Source organism: Zootermopsis nevadensis, unplaced genomic scaffold, assembly GCF_977971745.1.
Source record: "Zootermopsis nevadensis isolate Lab colony 2312 unplaced genomic scaffold, Znev_1.0 Znev_ptg000013l, whole genome shotgun sequence".
In the NCBI taxonomy this organism is placed as follows: domain Eukaryota; kingdom Metazoa; phylum Arthropoda; class Insecta; order Blattodea; family Termopsidae; genus Zootermopsis; species Zootermopsis nevadensis.
In genome coordinates, this window is record NW_028259145.1 from 2311204 (window position 1) to 2332754 (window position 21551).

A 21551-nucleotide genomic window follows, 5' to 3' on the forward strand; every position below is an offset into this window, starting at 1 on the left:
GCCATTGCCTTCTTCTGTGTGTGAATGGAGTAATTGTTGGGATGCCACGGAGGAAAACTCCGTGTTGCCTAGACCACGGCCTTGCCCAACACAAGTTATAAATTCGAACCCGAGACCCCAGGATTACAAGGCCAGCGTTCTAACCGCTAGACCACCTCATCTTATTATTATTTAGTGTTCTGTCTGACGACAGGTCCATATGAACAGGATCCTTCCATCCTTTTCTCGGACTGGGACCTGTTCATATACGTTCTTGGCAGATGATCCAGAAGTGGTTTGCCATTGCCTTCTTCTGTGTGTGAATGGAGTAATTGTTGGGATGCCACGGAGGAAAACTCCGTGTTGCCTAGACCACGGCCTTGCCCAACACAAGTTATAAATTCGGGCAACGCCGGGAATCGAACCCGAGACCCCAGGATTACAAGGCCAGCGTTCTAACCGCTAGACCACCTCTATAAATAGACGAGATTATCGGTTGTCCTGGCTACATTTATCGAATATTTTCTTCGTTATCATTCTTTACTATCATATTCCAATGTCATTTGAGTGTGCAATCTCTGAAGTTAAAACAGCAACTTTAATAACCAGCGAATTAATGTGTCATCAGTGAAGTGCGGTCCCCAGACTGAGAACGAATGGTATGCCTGTGGAGTGGATGTCTGCCCGGAGTTGTGGCTTGCTTCTATCGATTTACTAGGGGCCTTGATCACTTTTGTGCACAGTGGCATTGAAATTAATTTCGTCGAATCAAAACGTTCTCATTTGCCACGTAATTTGGGAGTCTCTGAGTTCGGATCTCTACCACATTAATCTGCTGATCGACTTAAGACTTTTATTTTCAAAGGCCTATATATTGCTGCTATTATTATTACTAATTATAAATTGTTTAAAAATTTTCCTGTCTCGCAGAAATGTAGATACCAACAAGATTTGTTTCGATGAAAAGCTGTCAGGAGGATATTTTGACCAATAACGAATAAAATAAGTGGGGAATTTAGAATACTTCATAGTGAGGGGGTGCGTGAATTGTACGGGTCACCAGGAACAGTGAGGATAGTGAACTCTAGGAGGCTCCGATCGGCTGGACATGTAACACGCAAGGGGGGGGGGGTTAGAAAGCTAAAGGGTGCATACAGGATTTTGATAGGGAATATTTCTGTAAAACGTCCACTGGTCAGACCAAGAAGGAGATGGAAGGATAACACCAATATGGATTTTAGGGAGGTGAGCTGTGAGGATTGGAAAATGGATGGAGTTGGCTGAGGATCGTGGCCGGTGGCGGGCTTTAAAGCACAATCTTTGGTATATATACAGGCCAATTAAAAATTCAGTACTTTACCCATGAAGGAACCAAGGATATTTTAGTGTTCTGTGTGATTCTCAGCGTAAACACATATTATTAGATGGTAAAGTTGCGTCATATTGTGATATAATAAATATATATATTGTTTAAATCTTGTCCGTCTAATCACAATAAATTCTTATTAAATATTAAAATATTACATTAATTAACATTTAAAATATTTAAAATATTAAATGATGTTCTTTATCGAAATATTGTAATGTAAATCGAATATTTCGATAAAGAACATCATTTAATATTTTAAATATTTTAAATATTAATTAATGTAATATTTTAATGTTTAATAAGAATTTATTGTGATTAGACGGACAAGATTTAAACAATATATACATATTATTAACCAAAATAGCGTTAACCAATTGATGTTTGTGATGGAAACGTGTTGTTTTCTTTGCGGTACGGACTGGAATTGCAAATATTAAATGAATTATATAAATATAACATGAACAGGAATTATATTTACTACATACCGAGCATGTTTTAACCATATATGATATCGTCATCATTTGTATTCCCATCAATTAATCCTTATCATTTTGAAAGAGAACACGCTAATTTTAGAGTACAGAGATTCGAAAGTAACATTCATTATTTTAATAAATCTGTCTTTTCGATGTTTTACATTTAACTTGTACTTAAAATTATAATGTTCCAGTATTTCGTTAAACAGTGAAGCATTGCATTTTAATTATAAATAAAATTAAAAAATCATGAATATTAGAATAGTGAATACAATTCTGTTGAATTTAAAATATGCTACCGTAAGTTATACGTTAAAATAATGTTAAAAGCCTAGGTTACTTGCTTTTATTAAAGTGAGTTTATGTTTCTCGTGATAACAACCTTATATATAAAATTGAAATATATTCGATAAGTGATGAATGTAATTTATATTCATGTTATGATTTTATGGTGATATTTTTTAATATATATATAATATTGTTATATTATTATTTAGATAGCTTGATTCTTCAAAAGGTTGAAAAAGCAACCTCTGTCCCGTGTTGATGATATTCAGATTAAAATGAGTTCTAAAAAGAAGGGAACTTCAAAATATAACGAGTGCAATTCCTACGTATTATGTGATCAATAATTGTGATACTCCACTTTTTCAAGTCTTCCACTGTCCAGACAGGTGTATTTAAATAGACATAAGAGTTGAGGTGTCATTTTGTGCGTCACGAAGCTGTCAAAAGGCAATTTTCTTGTCAAATATTCCTGAAAACACAATGACAATAAAACTGCTACACCAACCCTAATATTGTGCATTTCACACAACCGAGTTAATATTATGACATACGAGGTGCGATCGGAAAGTTTCAAGACTGCGCGTATAAAAACCCGTACACTTATCTCAGGTATTAAATTCATCCATCACCCTCGAAGTAGTTCCCCTGGGAGTGAACACAACGATCCCAGCGCCGCTGCCAAGCCTGGAAGCATCCCTGGAAATCTTTCTTTGTCAGCCTGTCAAGCACCATCTGCGATTCTGCCTGAATCTCTTCTATCGTCTCAAATCTCATTCCCTTTAGCTGAATTTTCATCTTTGGGAAGAGGAAGAAGTCACACGGAGCTTAGAAAGGAAGTTGGGGTCGGTTCTTGCAAGATCTTTGAGCTCCTGACAAACGAGAAGTCGATTCTGCTTCTGGTCCTCAGACAGGATGCGTCGCATGTGGAGTTCTTCCTTTAGAATCAGCTGACAGGTCCCATAGCCTATCCCAACAACGTCGCACAAGTCGTTGATGGTACGACGTCGATCTTCGTGAATGGCTTGCCGAATCTTCGTAACATTTTCGGGCGTTGTGCTCGAAGATGGTCGTCCAGAACGCTCGTCATCATCGACAGAGGTTCGGCCATTTTTAAAACGTGAATGCCACACACAAAAATTTGTGCACGACCAATTGCGGACTCCCCAAATGCTTGCTTTAGCATTTCATAGATTTCCGTAGCCGTTTTGGCGAGTCTTTGGCAAAATTCGATGCACACGCCATTCCGAAATCGCAAGAGGGTCGGTGTAATGCACTACCAAAACGCCCGTAACTAAGAAACAACTGCTAATTCGATGATGCCGGCTGGCACACTGATTCACTATGAATGTAGGCCGCACCCCCTAGCGGCAGAAGCTCGTACTACATCCGGTTCGCCCTCTATTGATACACTCTTGAAACTTTCCGATCGCACCTCGTAACCTTCATCTCTTTACATATTAACCATGTATACAAATTCAGATAAAAGTTGTAGATCTTAATGAGAAATACAGGATATTTTACGTAATATATTTTTTGTCTGCTTATTTTAATGTACGACGAGCTCTTCTAAGAACTTAGATTGCATTTAATATGGATTTTATGTTAAGTAAAGTTTGATAGTTGAACATAAAAATCGAATTCGCTCGACATCTTTTAGTTAGACACCGTTAACGTATTTAATTTGAACTGCAGTTTCTGAGATCAAAGATGCGAATGACAGACACGGTTACCCCAATATGTGCTTGCTTCGTGTATGGAACAAAGGATGCTGAAGCAGACAGCTTTCGACCTAGGTACATAAGCTTTGTTTCAACTCTCTACCGTTTCAGCTGAATCAGAATTATAGAACTTCACAGTTCCTCGTTTCAAACGCCTTTAACGCCGTGTTTAATTAAACAAATGACTACTGAGTGTTAATAAAAACAAATAGACCGGGGTTGGACATCAACTTTACACTCGATCTAGGTAACCTCTGGCCTGCTCAGTCTCGGGTTCGATTCCCGGCGGTGCCCGAATTTATAACTTGTGTTGGGCAAGGCCGTGGTCTAGGCAACACGGAGTTTTCCTCCGTGGCATCCCAACAATTACTCCATTCACACACAGAAGAAGGCAATGGCAAACCACTTCTGGATCATCTGCCAAGAACGTATATGAACAGGTCCCAGTCCGAGAAAAGGATGGAAGGATCCTGTTCATATGGACCTGTCGTCAGACAGAACACTAAATAATAATAAGATGAGGTGGTCTAGCGGTTAGAACGCTGGCCTTGTAATCCTGGGGGTCTCGGGTTCGATTGCCGGCGGTGCCCGAATTTATAACTTGTGTTGGGCAAGGCCGTGGTCTAGGCAACACGGAGTTTTCCTCCGTGGCATCCCAACAATTACTCCATTCACACACAGAAGAAGGCAATGGCAAACCACTTCTGGATCATCTGCCAAGAACGTATATGAACAGGTCCCAGTCCGAGAAAAGGATGGAAGGATCCTGTTCATATGGACCTGTCCTCAGACAGAACACTAAATAAATAAATAAATACTCTGAAATTATCGTTGCACCGGAAGCCTTTCCGTGGGCGAGCAGTTGGCGACCTCTGCAGAGACATCGGACGTATTATGCAGGCACCGCATTGTGTTGGGGTCCATTGATCATGCATCATCACGTTCGCTAGTAGCAGCATCACGTACGAAACACGCGTGTAGTACGTCCTTGCTTGTGGCTATCCATTCATTATCTTTTCATTGTCTGCACCTGAAACACCTTGAAGGGCGGTAAACTAGGACAAAAGGTTCTGTCTCCCTCGTTCTCGTCCTTTTAATGGTGCCTTAGTTGTTGTGTCTGGAAGTTAATAGCATTCAGAAACCTCTCAAGACTTTGGTTCCTGACCTGCCCCAACTCTGGTAGAACGGGAGGGTTGCTTACCGCTTAAGCAGGCTTAAGAAACGTTTAAACATGGATGTGTCGACCAGAGACGTGCATAAGTGGGTGGCTTTATTATGAATGAAATAGGGTTCATGCCCTCCTTGTTTGACTTGGTCGAATTCAAAGACAGCGTTAAGTTCTGGGCAAGGTCATGGTGACGTCATTAATTATTCATATAGTAATAAGCGTTTTGAGAAGCTAACGAATCAGCTGATTAAAATAATCAATGCGTTTTATAGAAAAAGAAAGTTTGTCGCCGTGATTATAAGAACCCGCCATCTGACCTTATCATTAGCCAGTTGAATCCAACCTACATTCTCAAGATAAAAATAATATCGGATTTGAGTTTCTCACGGTGCCAAGTACGAAGATGGCAGTCTTATGGTTTGTAGCGTCGAGTGGTCGACGTTTCAGAGGTCATTTCTGCCTCCATCATCGGGGGTGATGAGTACTCACCGTCTTGATGATGGAGGCAGCAAACAGCTCTGAAACGTCGGGAACCTTTTGTCACACCACACGGCGAAAAAGTGTTACCCTTTGTAATTATGATCGAGGGGCTTTATTTTTAATATTTTTGTGTCTTATAGAATTTGTTTGTCTCGCTCAGTCGTACGAACAAGGCCAAGAGATGAAATTGGATTCATCTGGCTCAGAATAGGCACCAGTAGCGGGCTTTTGTGAATACTGTAATGAACCTTCCGGTTTTATAAATTTTTTGGAATTTATTTAGTGGTTGGTCGACTGTTGGCTTCTAAGCAAGGACTCGGATTCATGTTTTAAATATGTAAGTTACACTGTGATAACAAAACGCAAATATTTAACCGCCACTAACGTGGCAACTCGTTATCGAACACGATCGTTAGTAAGTTCCGGTCACTTCCGACCCCCCACAATTTATTTCCCAAATATTTACTTAAATTTTATAATTTTATATCTTCCAAGTAGACATTTTAGAAGATATTCTCTGCACGAAGTTGATGCCAACAAATTACGTGGCAGATTTGAAGCGACAAATTCAAATTCCTTATAAAACGAAGATTTCTGTCCATTTCTTGAGTTCGGAGTACGATTAAACAATAATTATTATCTGTGATTTTAAACTCTCATGTTTATTTACCCACGCAAATATTTTCGGAATGCGTTTTACGTAAGAGGAATCAATTGGCTTCAGAGTAAATACAAGCTGGTGTTGGCGAGAAAAAAAGAGACCTCTACGTGGAGCTTTAGTGTGGTCTGAACATTGGAAATCGAAACAGCGTAACAGTGTTATCATGGAACGTGATCAAAGCTCCAAATTAAGTGCCAAAGACCTCCACATATCCCATTTAACCACACGTATCGTAACAGTAAAGTATTCACAATACATTACTCGTTATACACCCACATGTGTGGATTTCATTTGTATTAATTTCCCCAAATAAAATATTATTATAAACCCAAAAGATTTTAAAACTAACCTATCTAGTTATCCAGAAAAATAAAAACACGATGTTAAATTAGTTTTGGGGCTATGACACAGAACTGCTGTTTCGTCAGACGTGCAATTCTTCAGGATTTACGTGTTCAATCCCTTGACGTCATGCCACGTTACCAGTACAAAAGAGAAGACGTAACACCTCAGAATTATACTTCGTTGCTGAACAGGATATGTCCATAATTATCCCCTTCGCAGATCTTGTACTCAAGTCAACCACTATCAGCTGTAGAGTCTCCGTAAAGCTTTTGTCGAACATTCCATCATTTTCAAATTCCTTTTTAATCATTAACAAATTCCTAATTCATAACTAACCTCCAGATTAATGTTTAAACCCCCTATTTATCCACCCATAACCGTAGACTCGGGTTCGATTCCCGGCGGTGCCCGAATTTATAACTTGTGTTGGGCAAGGCCGTGGTCTAGGCAACACGGAGTTTTCCTCCGTGGCATCCCAACAATTACTCCATTCACACACAGAAGAAGGCAATGGCAAACCACTTCTGGATCATCTGCCAAGAACGTATATGAACAGGTCCCAGTCCGAGAAAAGGATGGAAGGATCCTGTTCATATGGACCTGTCGTCAGACAGAACACTAAATAAATAAAATAACCGTAGAAGTAATATTATTGATTCTCATTTCCAAATTTGAAAAAATGGCCGATGAATTTCATCGCCAAACATCACATTAACTTCCCACTTGAGTAATAATAATTATACTTATAATACTACGTATTTTTGATTGAAATGGTTTCTTGTATCATTAAACTTCGTGTTGTTTTGCGTATTATTCGGTGTCCGTATCTTATTTGTCCAGAGAAAATAAAATTTGGTTTTGTTAATTGGTTGGTGCCCGCCACGATCTCATAAAACTCTCAAATGTGCCCTTAGGCATAAAGAAATTGGGGACCAATGATATAGAGGTTCAAGGATCTTGTGAACACGATAATTAACCTTCTAGTTCCATAAAAGGCGGAATTATCTTGACCATATGAGCGACTAGTAGATTGTGTGGATGGCTGTGGACAGACGGTTTCAAGGTGATCGGACCCGGAGAGCCCCGGTTCGATTTTCTGCGCCAAATGAGTGTTGTTGAACAGAGTCCACTCGCTCATTCCAGTCAGGGGTTTGAGGGGAAGGTTTGAGCTCTAGCGATTCTCTCTCTCTCTCTCTCCCCCTCCCCCCTCTCTCTCGTCTGCCATAAATCGATAACTCGCCAGGCCACGTACATGGTAGCTGCTCCAGACAGCACAGAATTCAGATTAACGAAACCTGCCGAATCATTCCTGTGTCATTTACCGGCTTCATATTTGCAAATCGTATAATTTTAGTCACTTTTATTAAAATTTACCACAACTGTTGAGTAAATTATACATTGATTTGTGCAGCTCCAAACCTGTGGATCGTTGGCTACCAGTTTCAGCTTTACGTAATGTATACTGTGTTCTCAACTTAATTCTGTTGTGATGACTGGATTTAGGAGAGTGAAATGGTTGGCTTACACGAAAAGGAATGGAAAATACATTCAAAATCTTAGTTACAGAACCTCAGGGGAAGAATGCCTTTGATGGGAGAATACATTTTTTAAGGGCCGAAGATAAATTGGGTTTGCTTTGGATTACATGTCATGTGTAAGCTTTCTTGAGTTGACTTTGGATGGCACGTAATACTTTAAAACAACAAACTGACACAGAGTTCTCGCTATATCCTTTTTTAGTCAAGTCCAGACGAAAGAACTTCGTAAAATAATGGAGGCAAATATCTAAAAAAAATGAATGAGTGATTTTTATATTTCACGAAATCGTTCAAAATCTTATACTTCCAAGCGCTTCAGGTCCTGTACTTTTTAAAACACTCACAACCTAACCTATACACGAAGTACGAACGAACACCCAGTCGTGGATGTGAAACAAAACAGCAGCGCGGACCGTGGGATGGAACGCCATAGAACATTCTATCGCGCATGCGCACATGCATTCACTCGTCCGTCAATCCGAATGCAGGCTCGCCGTTGTGAGTCGTGCAAAGTAATGGAAATTATGCTGATTCACATTTTGTTGTGCTGTTTAACTCTTTCAGCGAAATGGTATTGGAGGATACAGGAAAATTTTATGATACACGTGGCTTACCTAAACACAGGGCAGTACAAAAAGGTGACAAGTACGTTAGCATTATCAAAGTCTGAAGACGTTTTCTACTTATTGTATAAAGTGTTTTGAGATACAGAATCGGAAAGAGACATTTTCTTTAGCAGGAATTGAAAAGGTAAGTTAGGTAGTAACATCTGTATAAAGGATTTAAATGAGAATTGGTAGGTAACTGGTAGATTTCTGTTTACCAAGAGAATATCGCTTTATAGATAGACTTTTTAGGTTATGTATAGTGTTAGAGCCTGTTTTATGTATACAAATCTCAACCCAAATACATTGTTAAGTGGTCGATTTCTTGATTGATTTGACTTACATATTATTATTATTATTATTCGAGTAATCATGGGCTTCAATTTAAGGTTCATAAACTTATAATAATCGAAAATTATAATAGGGAGATATAAACTCGTTAATAGGTGAAGTTATTGGCACAAAGTTGGACAACCTGTTCGAGGTATCGAAATTTTCAGTCTGTAGAAATCTTGAATTATGTTTTTGCCAGTTAGCCCTATTCTAAACTACCGGATGACCACAAAAGAACTTAACACTTTCAAAATGATACAGAAAACTCAAAGAGATTTGTACACACCTCACAGAGACTCGGATATCAGTTACGCGAGTCCTACGGAAGATATCGAAACGATAATCCGATTCGTACCAAACTTTGTGCAGTGTCCGTGGTGTTGGAAGAAATGGCACCTGTTTTAACTAACTGTGCCAACTGCAGACGTAAAAGCTCCAAACTGATTGTGAGATGACTAGAAACGATGAATAAAAATTATTTTATAATGTTACAGCCATGGCCTATTTTAAAATATCCTGATTTTCGCATTGAAATACGTCGTATAAGAGAAGTTACTTATAATAAGATGAAATAATTATACTTCTGAAGATGGCTGTCTTCTCGGCTGTATCACCGTGGTAGATATTGATCCACGTTTCGTAGGAGATTATTGCCACCTTCATCAGGGCGATTTTCAGCTATCTTAAGCTCTGTGGCCGCTGTTTGTGATTAAAACGAGAAGTACGCACATAATTTATTTTGGAGAAACCTTTGGGAGTGAGATTATAGGAAGACGGCGTTACGAAAGGCCTTTCAGAAACAAGTTCTTGTGAGATGTACTGAACTTTCTCTGCTGTTAGGATGGTGAGACTTTGGACTCTATTATAACAGAGTTGGTTAGTTGATTGTTTAGGACAGGGGTGGCCAACCCAAATGATCTTTCGGGCCACTTTGGAAATGCATCATAACTCCGCGGGCCACATATAAAATTATATATCCCCATATTAGATTTAGATACACTATAGACATTTTTTTTGGAGTGAAAAATTGAAACATAATGAGTTACTATTATTGTGTTTACTATTATTCTTACATGTAAACATAGATAATATAATAATAATGATACTAAGCGTACATTGTAAATTTTTTCTCATAATTACGACAGATAATTTTTGAATATATGGATGCACAAATAATGTATTTTTTTAATACATTGGTTTTCACTACTTTGGCCATTATAAAATAAATATATTTTGTAAAACTGTGATGAATCTCGCGGGCCGGAAAAATGTTCAAGGCGGGCCACATGCGGCCCGCGGGTTGGCCACCCCTGGTTTAGGAGATCCTGGTAATTAGTAACTTATTTAATTAGCATCTTAGCAGTAATTTGCCAGTTAGTGACTTACTTATTTCTAGCTAGTTTATTTTTTTGGTATTTGATCACACAAGTATTTAACTATAATAGCATTTAAGTTATTTAGTTACTTATTAGTAAGTCGATACTTAATTAGTTAGGTGTACGTCTAACACAAAAACCAAACATAGAAACGTGTTACAATTTGAATATAGCGTGCAATTGGCCCCTAATTCTTTCCTTTGCCAGGGGCAAAATAATTCTCTCGAGCGCCGTCACAGGGAACCACATTTGTCCATTTAGGATTTAATTTACCGATACGGCTTATAACTTAAATTTTAGGTTTATTTACGTAATTGTGTTTCGAATTTAATTACAGTTAAATAAAACATTTACCTAAATACGCGGCATGTAACCTAACCTAAACTAACCTAACATAACCAAACCTAACCTAACCAAACCTAACCTAACCTAACAAAACCTAACCTAACCTAACCTAAACTAACCTAACCTAACCTAACCTAACCTAACCTAACCAAACCTAACCTAACCTAACCTAAACTAACCTAACCTAAACTAACCTAAACTAACCTAACCTAACCTAACCTAACCTAACTTTCTTATTCCATGAAACATAGTATTTAATAAGAAGCTGATAGTCGTTCAGTCGAAATTAATTACGATGTTTACATGAGCCGGCCACTGGACCAAGTCTGTCGCCTCACAAACCATTAGAATATCCTTTTTAATATTATACTCTCATTTACGACTAGGACTCCCGAGTGGTCGCTTTTAATCGGGTTTTGCATGTAAATTTTATGGACATTTCTTATCTCTTTAGAGATTTCTGTATGTCCCGACAATTCCATCCACTTTGCTTTAATCACGGTATTAATATTCGGAGAAGAATGTAAATTATAAATCTACTGTTTATGTATTTTTCTATATCCTCTTATTATTATCTTCCTGTAGTGTTTTTTAATTTATTTTAAAAAAAACATCAGAAAAAACACTTCATCTCTATGGCTAGGTGAATCTGTTTACTTTCCGCCCAAAATCTTTAGTCGTTAAAAGAATAAAAACAGAAAAGAACCCCTAATGATTCAGTACAGCGATTTTCAATTTTACAAACAGAATTTATTGACACTGGTATTCGTTGACGCCATGTTATGTGTTTGGGACTTTAATGCCGATATTGTATGACAACTGCCAGCTGCCACGTCCGTATTATCCTCAGAGGTTGTACGAGGTGCGATCGGAAAGTTTCAAGACTGTGTCAATAGAGGGCGAACCGGATGTAGTACGAGCTTCTGCCGCTAGGGGGTGCGGCCTACATTCATAGTGAATCAGTGTGCCAGCCGGCATCATCGAATTAGCATTTGTTTCTTAGTTACGGGCGTTTTGGTAGTGCATTACACCGACCCTCCTGCGATTTCGGAATGGCGTGTGCATCAAATTTTGCCAAAGACTCGCCAAAACGGCTACGGAAACCTATGAAATGCTAAAGCAAGCATTTGGGGAGTCCGCAATGGGTCGTGCACAAACTTTTGTGTGGCATTCACGTTTTAAAAATGGCCGAACCTCTGTCGATGATGACGAGCGTTCTGGACGACCATCTTCGAGCACAACGCTCGAAAATGTTACGAAGATTCGGCAAGCCATTCACGAAGATCGACGTCGTACCATCAACGACTTGTGCGACATTGTTGGGATAGGCTATGGGACCTGTCAGCTGATTCTAAAGGAAGAACTCCACATGCGACGCATCGCAGCCAAGTTTGTACCAAGGCTCCTGTCTGAGGACCAGAAGCAGAATCGACTTGACTTCTCGTTTGTCAGGAGCTCAAAGATCTTGCAAGAACCGACCCCAACTTCCTTTCTAAGCTCCGTGTGACTTCTTCCTCTTCCCAAAGATGAAAATTCAGCTAAAGGGAAGGAGATTTGAGACGATAGAAGAGATTCAGGCAGAATCGCAGATGGTGCTTGACAGGCTGACAAAGAAAGATTTCCAGGGATGCTTCCAGGCTTGGCAGCGGCGCTGGGATCGTTGTGTTCACTCCCAGGGGAACTACTTCGAGGGTGATGGATGAATTTAATACCTGAGATAAGTGTACGGGTTTTTATAGGCGCAGTCTTGAAACTTTCCGATCGCACCTCGTATGCATTAAAATATCGATATAGGAACAGGAATGAGTTCTTGTACCTTATATATGATGTCTGTGGCATCTTTAAATATTATTCATCAGTTAAACACGTCTGTATGCAACAAATCGTTTCTTCAATCATCAAAGAATTCTCGCCTGCTCTGCCTATAATCAAAGTGGTCCGAATTGCATATATAAACGTGACAATATGGCGTCTTTTATAGAATTAAATAAAGCGAGCGTACTGTAGGTCTGAGATGGAGTACAGCGAGCTTTCAGATCGAATGGACTGCATTATACTAGGCCGTTTAACCGTGTCGCGCTGTGCCGGTATAAATCACAGCTAGCCACAGACTAGGAAAGAGGGACTTCCCCATTTTATTCCTAACCTACAGCACTACAGTTCAGGGGGACCCCCCCTCCCTCCGTACGTTCATTGAATGTGCATGCTCATGTATATATATGTGTGTATTCTGTGTTGGTTTAAGTTTTGTGAATGGAAGGAAATGGTTTGGGGTTTGGCGTTGGGTGTGAAGTGCAGAGAGAAACTTTCCTTCACGCGTCTTAGCAAAGTACTTAAAGATTAAGTTGTAACAAGTTGTTTCCGGCGTCAGCTCTGTCTGTGGTTCTGATCCATTCTGTCACGTCTGCTGTAACACGCGCCTGGAGCTACTCGAGGCCCGTCGAGGTCGTAGCTTGAACCATGAGTCGGGGATTTCTTCACGCTGTGCGAAAAGAACGTGGACGTAGGCGTCAGTGGAGTTCGTCTTGTTTTGTGCAAGTAATTCAAAACTTTTGTCACAGGAACAACCGGGATAGGTCAGTCACTGGAATAAAATACAAAGAAACAGAATTTGAAGGTTTCTGTCTTCTGGGTTGTTTCGCTGTGTAGTCTGGTCGATGTTTACCAACGTTTCAGAGGTCATACTGCCTCCGTCATCAGAGTATGAAGATTTCTGTCTTCTGGGTTGTTGCGCTGTGTAGTCTGGTCGATGTTAACCAACGTTTCAGAGGTCATACTGCCTCCATCATCAGAGTATGAAGATTTCTGTCTTCTGGGTTGTTGCGCTGTGTAGTCTGGTCGATGTTAACCAACGTTTCAGAGGTCATACTGCCTCCGTCATCTGAGTATGAAGATTTCTGTCTTCTGGGTTGTTGCGCTGTGTAGTCTGGTCGATGTTAACCAACGTTTCAGAGGTCATACTGCCTCCGTCATCTGAGTATGAAGATTTCTGTCTTCTGGGTTGTTGCGCTGTGTAGTCTGGTCGATGTTAACCAACGTTTCAGAGGTCATACTGCCTCCGTCATCAGAGTATGAAGATTTCTGTCTTCTGGGTTGTTGCGCTGTGTAGTCTGGTCGATGTTAACCAACGTTTCAGAGGTCATACTGCCTCCATCATCAGAGTATGAAGATTTCTGTCTTCTGGGTTGTTGCGCTGTGTAGTCTGGTCGATGTTAACCAACGTTTCAGAGGTCATACTGCCTCCGTCATCTGAGTATGAAGATTTCTGTCTTCTGGGTTGTTGCGCTGTGTAGTCTGGTCGATGTTAACCAACGTTTCAGAGGTCATACTGCCTCCGTCATCTGAGTATGAAGATTTCTGTCTTCTGGGTTGTTGCGCTGTGTAGTCTGGTCGATGTTTACGAACGTTTCAGAGGTCATACTGCCTCCGTCATCAGAGTATGAAGATTTCTGTCTTCTGGGTTGTTGCGCTGTGTAGTCTGGTCGATGTTAACCAACGTTTCAGAGGTCATACTGCCTCCATCATCAGAGTATGAAGATTTCTGTCTTCTGGGTTGTTGCGCTGTGTAGTCTGGTCGATGTTAACCAACGTTTCAGAGGTCATACTGCCTCCGTCATCTGAGTATGAAGATTTCTGTCTTCTGGGTTGTTGCGCTGTGTAGTCTGGTCGATGTTAACCAACGTTTCAGAGGTCATACTGCCTCCGTCATCTGAGTATGAAGATTTCTGTCTTCTGGGTTGTTGCGCTGTGTAGTCTGGTCGATGTTTACCAACGTTTCAGAGGTCATACTGCCTCCGTCATCAGAGTATGAAGATTTCTGTCTTCTGGGTTGTTGCGCTGTGTAGTCTGGTCGATGTTTACGAACGTTTCAGAGGTCATACTGCCTCCGTCATCAGAGTATGAAGATTTCTGTCTTCTGGGTTGTTGCGCTGTGTAGTCTGGTCGATGTTAACCAACGTTTCAGAGGTCATACTGCCTCCGTCATCAGAGTATGAAGATTTCTGTCTTCTGGGTTGTTGCGCTGTGTAGAGTGGTCGATGTAACCAACGTTTCAGAGGTCATACTGCCTCCATCATCAGAGTATGAAGATTTCTGCCTTCTGGGTTGTTGCGCTGTGTAGACTGGTCGATGTAACCAACGTTTCAGAGGTCATACTGCCTCCATCATCAGAGTATGAAGATTTCTGCCTTCTGGGTTGTTGCGCTGTGTAGTCTGGTCGATGTTTACCAACGTTTCAGAGGTCATACTGCCTCCGTCATCAGAGTATGAAGATTTCTGTCTTCTGGGTTGTTGAGCTGTGTAGTCTGGTAGATGTTTACCAACGTTTCAGAGGTTATACTGAGGCACTTTACTAAGAACCACGCTTTCTTAACCTCGGCTCTCGTTGGACAGTGGTTAGTCTCACGCGCTGGCCGGTTTACCCCCGTCGAAGTACCGGTATAAGCGTTGTGACGAAGAAATATTTTACCCTGCGAGCAATCTAACCCCGATCTACTAGCCAATAACTTAGTCAGTATACAGACAAAGCTATATCATATCCGCAAATGTTTAATAGCCTTATTTAATTTTATATGGGTGATCAGTCATTAATTATGTGTAAAATGAGTCCTGAAAACAGACTCACGCCAGTTTATTAATGAAAATAAATTAAAAATTGTCAGTGAGCTTTAATTATTAAATACTAATCGATGTGCTACTGTTTCCGTTGCAATATTCCGTACCCTGCTTTACTCTTGTTTCAAAGATTATGAGTTGATTTTTGTTTGTTCCCTAAAGACAAACTTGTAGGTGTGTTCGTGAAACGTTATCATAATATTTTTTTCTGATATAATCTTACACTGTATTAATTGTAATTTTATCACGTCTCTGCTTAAATCAGTTTAGTCGCTGACATTAATGCTTTCGGGGACTTTTAGACTCATTACAGATTAAGTCCCCGTTAAGTTGATTATAATTTAGAATTTACATCTGTGATTTCCCAGGCACTGGCAGGTTTATTCCCCAGCTGCGCTCCCAAGCAGAGGCGATGAATGTAAGCGTACAAACTTCCTATGCACTTACAAATTTAACATTATCTCAAGTCAATTACGAGAGCGAAGATGTTTTCAAACGGAAAACATATTTTTACAAAATTTGCCCTTTTACATATCTCACTGGTATTTCTATTCATTTAGATGCAGATTCAGATTTATTCTTGTCTAAATGTGTGTTTTGAAGGGTAGATATTCCTTCGTGTTCAGGTGACAAAAGAGAGTGTATTTTGTTCGATCAGTTAGACCGAGCTACCCAGTCTCTGGACTCGATGTACTGGATCCAACAGAAGAGGTTCTATCACTTATAACACCTGAAGACGTAGGAAGTTCCATCTAGAAGAACGTCGTGATTTGTTAAGTGTTATCAGCTGACGACTCATAAAACCCAAAACAAAGTAATTTATAGTTCAAATTTATTGATAAATAACTCATCGTACTGCAGGTATCATAAAAATCAGCGTAAAATAATATTTGTCATTGTAAACAGTTAAATATTAAATAATACAGACGTATTCAAAAAAACTTTAAAACTTAATTTTTTTAGGTTATGTGCCATAAATAGTTTTTCGTAAATTTAACTGTGTATTTAATGGGAAATGGAATGAATAAATTTCTAGGTGGTCAACATAACAAAGTTAAATTAAACATAACTTTTAACAAAAACCCAATATCGAATTCTATCGAAATCCTTCGAGTAGTTACGAAGATGAAGGTCTGACACACATAACCTCAATTTGATTTTATTTCATTCATTAAGTGCAAAGAATATACGAAAATAAAATATAGGAAGATTATTGATAATAGCGAATCATTTATAGTTACACAAATATTTATTTCATTACGGTTAGGCCTATATTTAGCACCCAATTTGCACTTACCGGGGTGTAATTACCCAAATTTTGACGACTTTCGAGCCAAATTACAAACATTGTCTTCAGACGACCAGGGCGAGGCTGACACTTTGAAATACTAAAAACAGAAAGTCCCACCATAATAGAACTGACGGAGGCCAATTGCTAACAAAATCTGGCAGGCTGAAGTTTGCTAACGATGCGATGTACATAGCTGATCATTTTATTTTCCGTGTTTCAAAATATTAGCCGGGCTAACACGAAAGCTTCGCCATTTACCAAGACCCACCCAGTGTCATGCTGATGTCCGGAGCTGAACAGTACTGTCGTGGTAACATGGTGGCGTTCGTGTAACGCGACTCGTAAGTCAGCTGTCTTCATTTGAAACCACGCAACACTTTCTAACCGGAGGACCGTTTGTTGACACATTTTTCTGAAGCCAGAGTTACATTTGTGCATGTTATGAAGCAGATTTTATTTATTTAGTGTTCTGTGTGACGACAGGTCCATATGAACAGGATCCTTCCATCCTTTTCTCGGACTGGGACCTGTTCATATGCGTTCTTGGCAGATGATCCAGAAGTGGTTTGCCATTGCCTTCTTCTGTGTGTGAATTGAGTAATTGTTGGGATGCCACGGAGGAAAACTCCGTGTTGCCTAGACCACGGCCTTGCCCAACACAAGTTATAAATTCGGGCACCGCCGAGAATCGAACCCGAGACGCCAGGATTACAAGGCCAGCGTTCTAACCGCTAGACCACCTCATCTTATTATTATTTAGTGTTCTGTCTGACGACAGGTCCATATGAACAGGATCCTTCCATCCTTTTCTCGGACTGGGACCTGTTCATATACGTTCTTGGCAGATGATCCAGAAGTGGTTTGCCATTGCCTTCTTCTGTGTGTGAATGGAGTAATTGTTGGGATGCCATGGAGAAACCGGGGAAGCCCCCGGAGGAAAACTCCGTGTTGCCTAGACCACGGCCTTGCCCAACACAAGTTATAAATTCGGGCACCGCCGGGAATCGAACCCGAGACGCCAGGATTACAAGGCCAGCGTTCTAACCGCTAGACCACCTCATCTTATTATTATTTAGTGTTCTGTCTGACGACAGGTCCATATGAACAGGATCCTTCCATCCTTTTCTCGGACTGGGACCTGTTCATATACGTTCTTGGCAGATGATCCAGAAGTGGTTTGCCATTGCCTTCTTCTGTGTGTGAATGGAGTAATTGTTGGGATGCCACGGAGGAAAACTCCGTGTTGCCTAGACCACGGCCTTGCCCAACACAAGTTATAAATTCGGGCACCGCCGAGAATCGAACCCGAGACGCCAGGATTACAAGGCCAGCGTTCTAACCGCTAGACCACCTCATCTTATTATTATTTAGTGTTCTGTCTGACGACAGGTCCATATGAACAGGATCCTTCCATCCTTTTCTCGGACTGGGACCTGTTCATATACGTTCTTGGCAGATGATCCAGAAGTGGTTTGCCATTGCCTTCTTCTGTGTGTGAATGGAGTAATTGTTGGGATGCCATGGAGAAACCGGGGAAGCCCCCGGAGGAAAACTCCGTGTTGCCTAGACCACGGCCTTGCCCAACACAAGTTATAAATTCGGGCACCGCCGGGAATCGAACCCGAGACGCCAGGATTACAAGGCCAGCGTTCTAACCGCTAGACCACCTCATCTTATTATTATTTAGTGTTCGGTCTGACGACAGGTCCATATGAACAGGATCCTTCCATCCTTTTCTCGGACTGGGACATGTTCATATACGTTCTTGGCAGATGATCCAGAAGTGGTTTGCCATTGCCTTCTTCTGTGTGTGAATGGAGTAATTGTTGGGATGCCACGGAGGAAAACTCCGTGTTGCCTAGACCACGGCCTTGCCCAACACAAGTTATAAATTCGGGCACCGCCGAGAATCGAACCCGAGACGCCAGGATTACAAGGCCAGCGTTCTAACCGCTAGACCACCGTGGCTAAGGTGCGTGTTAGGACTAACAAAACTTATAATCATGTATTAGTCTCTGTTGGAGGAGGAAATGACTTTGGTTTTACCAATACTGAGTTTCATGAAGTTAGAAGTGCACAAGCCTTGTACAGAATCAATGTCAGATTGAAGTTTATTGCAGTCGTTAGGAGATTTAATGACACGGAAGAATAAGATATCATCAGCGTAAAAAAGATAACGTAGAGTGATTAATTACATTACATAAGTCATCAATGAAAAGGTTAAAAGAAGCCCCCAAAATAGATCCCAGCGGAACACCAGAGAACCCTACAACAGGCGTTGGAAGAATCCAGAGAGTTTGTCTGTTGGTTAAGTAACTACGAAACCATTTTAAATGACCACCGGAATGTCCAAGAGCGTTGATGTTTTGGCTGAGATCAAAAGAAATGTTTTAATTTAAAATATACGACTTCAACTAATGGGGTAGCGAAGTCTAGATAAATTACCGGATTGGTTGTGGTAGATTTAGAATTTTGTAAAACCACGCTGACAAGTATTTAATTTTGACTTTAATAAATGTGAAACATGATAAGATTAAGTTCAAAATTTTTGGAAAATGTACTAAGTACATGGTTCGAATGGCCCGAGAGAACCCGGGACTCGAACCCAGGTCGTTCTCATGCACAGCTACGGAATTTATAATTTCAATTACAACGTCTTGGAAAGGTCGTTATGGAAACACAGTAGTATCTGAATACGTCGTTCTCGTGTTCACTCTCTGGTTCCACTACGCGCTTGCGCGCAACAGTCTCCTCACAGCACTTGCGCTGACGAGTCTTCCATTGTTTTGTTTTTTTTCTCGATAGAATCGTCAGCCGCGTCTGCGCAGTCGATTAAGAAAGCTGAGAGGCTACGATGAGTCAGGACTTTCGATACGTAATTGAAATTATAGCTTATTTTCAAACTGGAAAACGAGTTGTCAGCATCGGGCGTGAACTTTCCTTGGGTTTTTCGTGGTTTTAATCAGACACTCCAAATAAATGCCTTATATCAGTTCACGACCACTTCCTTAAACATCCATTCCGAATCATCTGACGCTATGCGTCGTTAAATAAACTATAAACCGAATAAGACAAAAGGTGATATTGTAAATCATAGCAGCTGGATGTCTCGAGTAATTTTGTGAACGAACTACAAATTCCCATGGCCTTGAGGTCCATGGTCACGCAATACAGTTTTGATATTTATTGTTCGGTGAGGAGTCTTTCGCAGTTTGTATACCGGGCTTCTTGTTTTCTACACAGGACGAGTAAATCATGTCACTAAGGAAGAATTAAGCAATTATTCCTCGTTCTTCCTTGCCTTTCTCCTATCTTTAGCGCGTTTTACTTGTCTTGTTTTTAAATACTGTTACGCCCGTTTGGAACTCAACTGTCTGTAACAGAAGACGAGAATGTTACAAATTCTTCCCACAGATGTCACCAGTTATAGAATGTGGGGTATCGAGGACGTAAACAACGAGACGTGTCCAAATGTTCTACGTGCTTCAGGATCGTTTTGTTAAAGGCGAAAATAGATAAACAAGTTGTGTAGGGCCGTTCATTCAAACGTATTCACAATGGGATGTCTAAAAGAATAAAGTTACTCTTGGTTTTGTGTTTAGTGCCAGGATTTCTGGCAACATAACCTGTACAATATACAACAATATGACAGTACATTAACCTCTCAAAAGGCAGCACCACCGTTGAGCAACTACGAACTTCGATTTCTTTAGTTCATTTGTGTGCCTCGCCTCATAGAATTAATAGCGATACTTCTGATAAACATCATGAATCAACTGGTTTTCGTGACTTTAATGTCGTGTGTATTCTTTGAAGTGGGATCTGAATTTGTAAGTGAAATTTTAAGGTTTTCACGGCGGTGAAAATGTGTATTGTGATTGTCAGGATGTGACGCCGTTATCAAAGTTTCGGAAGAACGTATTGTTTCCATCTTCAGGTACGTGACCCAGTGATCAAACAAGAAGTGATAAGTGAACTCACTACAAACAGAATTCAAAAAGAAAAATACAAGTGATAGAAATTGTGACTTTAAGACCATTATTTTGAAATACGTTAAAAGTGTTCAGCAAATATTTGAGATGGGAAGATCGTGTAGCAAGAAGAGATGAAAGCAGGTAGCCGAGAATATAGCATGGGGTAAGTAAGTCACCAAATTCATAAAAGATGGTAAATATTGTAGTTTATCAGCTTGATATACAACCACATAGAATTCAATATATAAGGATGTACGTATTGCGTGCTGCAGTGTTTCACAGCACAGAGTGGAGTGTAGTATTCTAGACTACAAAACCGCTCAGGTTACCAACATTTCGGAGGAACATACCTCATCCGTCTTCAGAGTAGAAACCTTATAATAGTTTATTGACATATTGGTTACAGTTAGGGATAATAATGTTGTTTTGGTCCAATTTCAAGAAAGTAAATCTATTCTGTCACTTTCTAAGGAATCCCAGAGCACACCTTTACCGACAAGACACAACCTAGAGGATCGATCAAACTGACGAAATCGACAGACTTGATGTAAAGCCAATCCTTGGCAGTTCTCGAAACGTCGGGACTCCTGCTCCGAATTGACTAGGTTTTTACCCGATAGATGTCACGTATAGTCACCATAAAGGCTATAAAACTCTTTAGTGGCTGTTTTATTGCACTCAGTGTGATTAAGCAAATTCAAAAAGTGTGGTCCGCGTCCAAGCAGTAGCCAGGTTGTCCGCGGGGAGTACAGAAGGGCCAAGGTAGGCCTACATGTGGAGATATTTAAGTCCAGTGCCAATTCCCTTTTCTATCTTTACAATTTTTAAAACAAGTCAGAAACGTCATTGGTCTTATGCCCTCCGCCAAAACACTCGGCAGTTTTCAAGTAGTTCGAGGGAATAAAAGATTGGAAACCTCTGATGTTACAATTAAACACGTTTATCTTACTGTAAACCTGTTAGTTTTATTCAAAACTCAATGGTAACTATA

At 40.3% G+C, this 21551-nt stretch overlaps 1 long non-coding RNA gene across 4 annotated transcripts in view; it reads left to right on the forward strand.

Annotated features, from left to right (window-relative positions):
• Positions 1-21551, forward strand: part of LOC147873835 (uncharacterized) — a 113014-nt gene that overhangs the window by 21626 nt on the left and 69837 nt on the right. Inside the window, exon 1 of one of the 4 annotated variants that reach the window (XR_015535035.1) lies at positions 8535-8772. The exons of 1 other annotated variant lie outside the window; for it this stretch is intronic. This is a non-coding gene — a long non-coding RNA (uncharacterized LOC147873835). Of the gene's footprint in view, positions 1-8534; positions 8773-19503; positions 20724-21250; positions 21323-21551 lie in introns of those variants that run through there. 2 more of the 4 variants (XR_015535034.1, XR_015535036.1) reach the window with 2 other exon arrangements.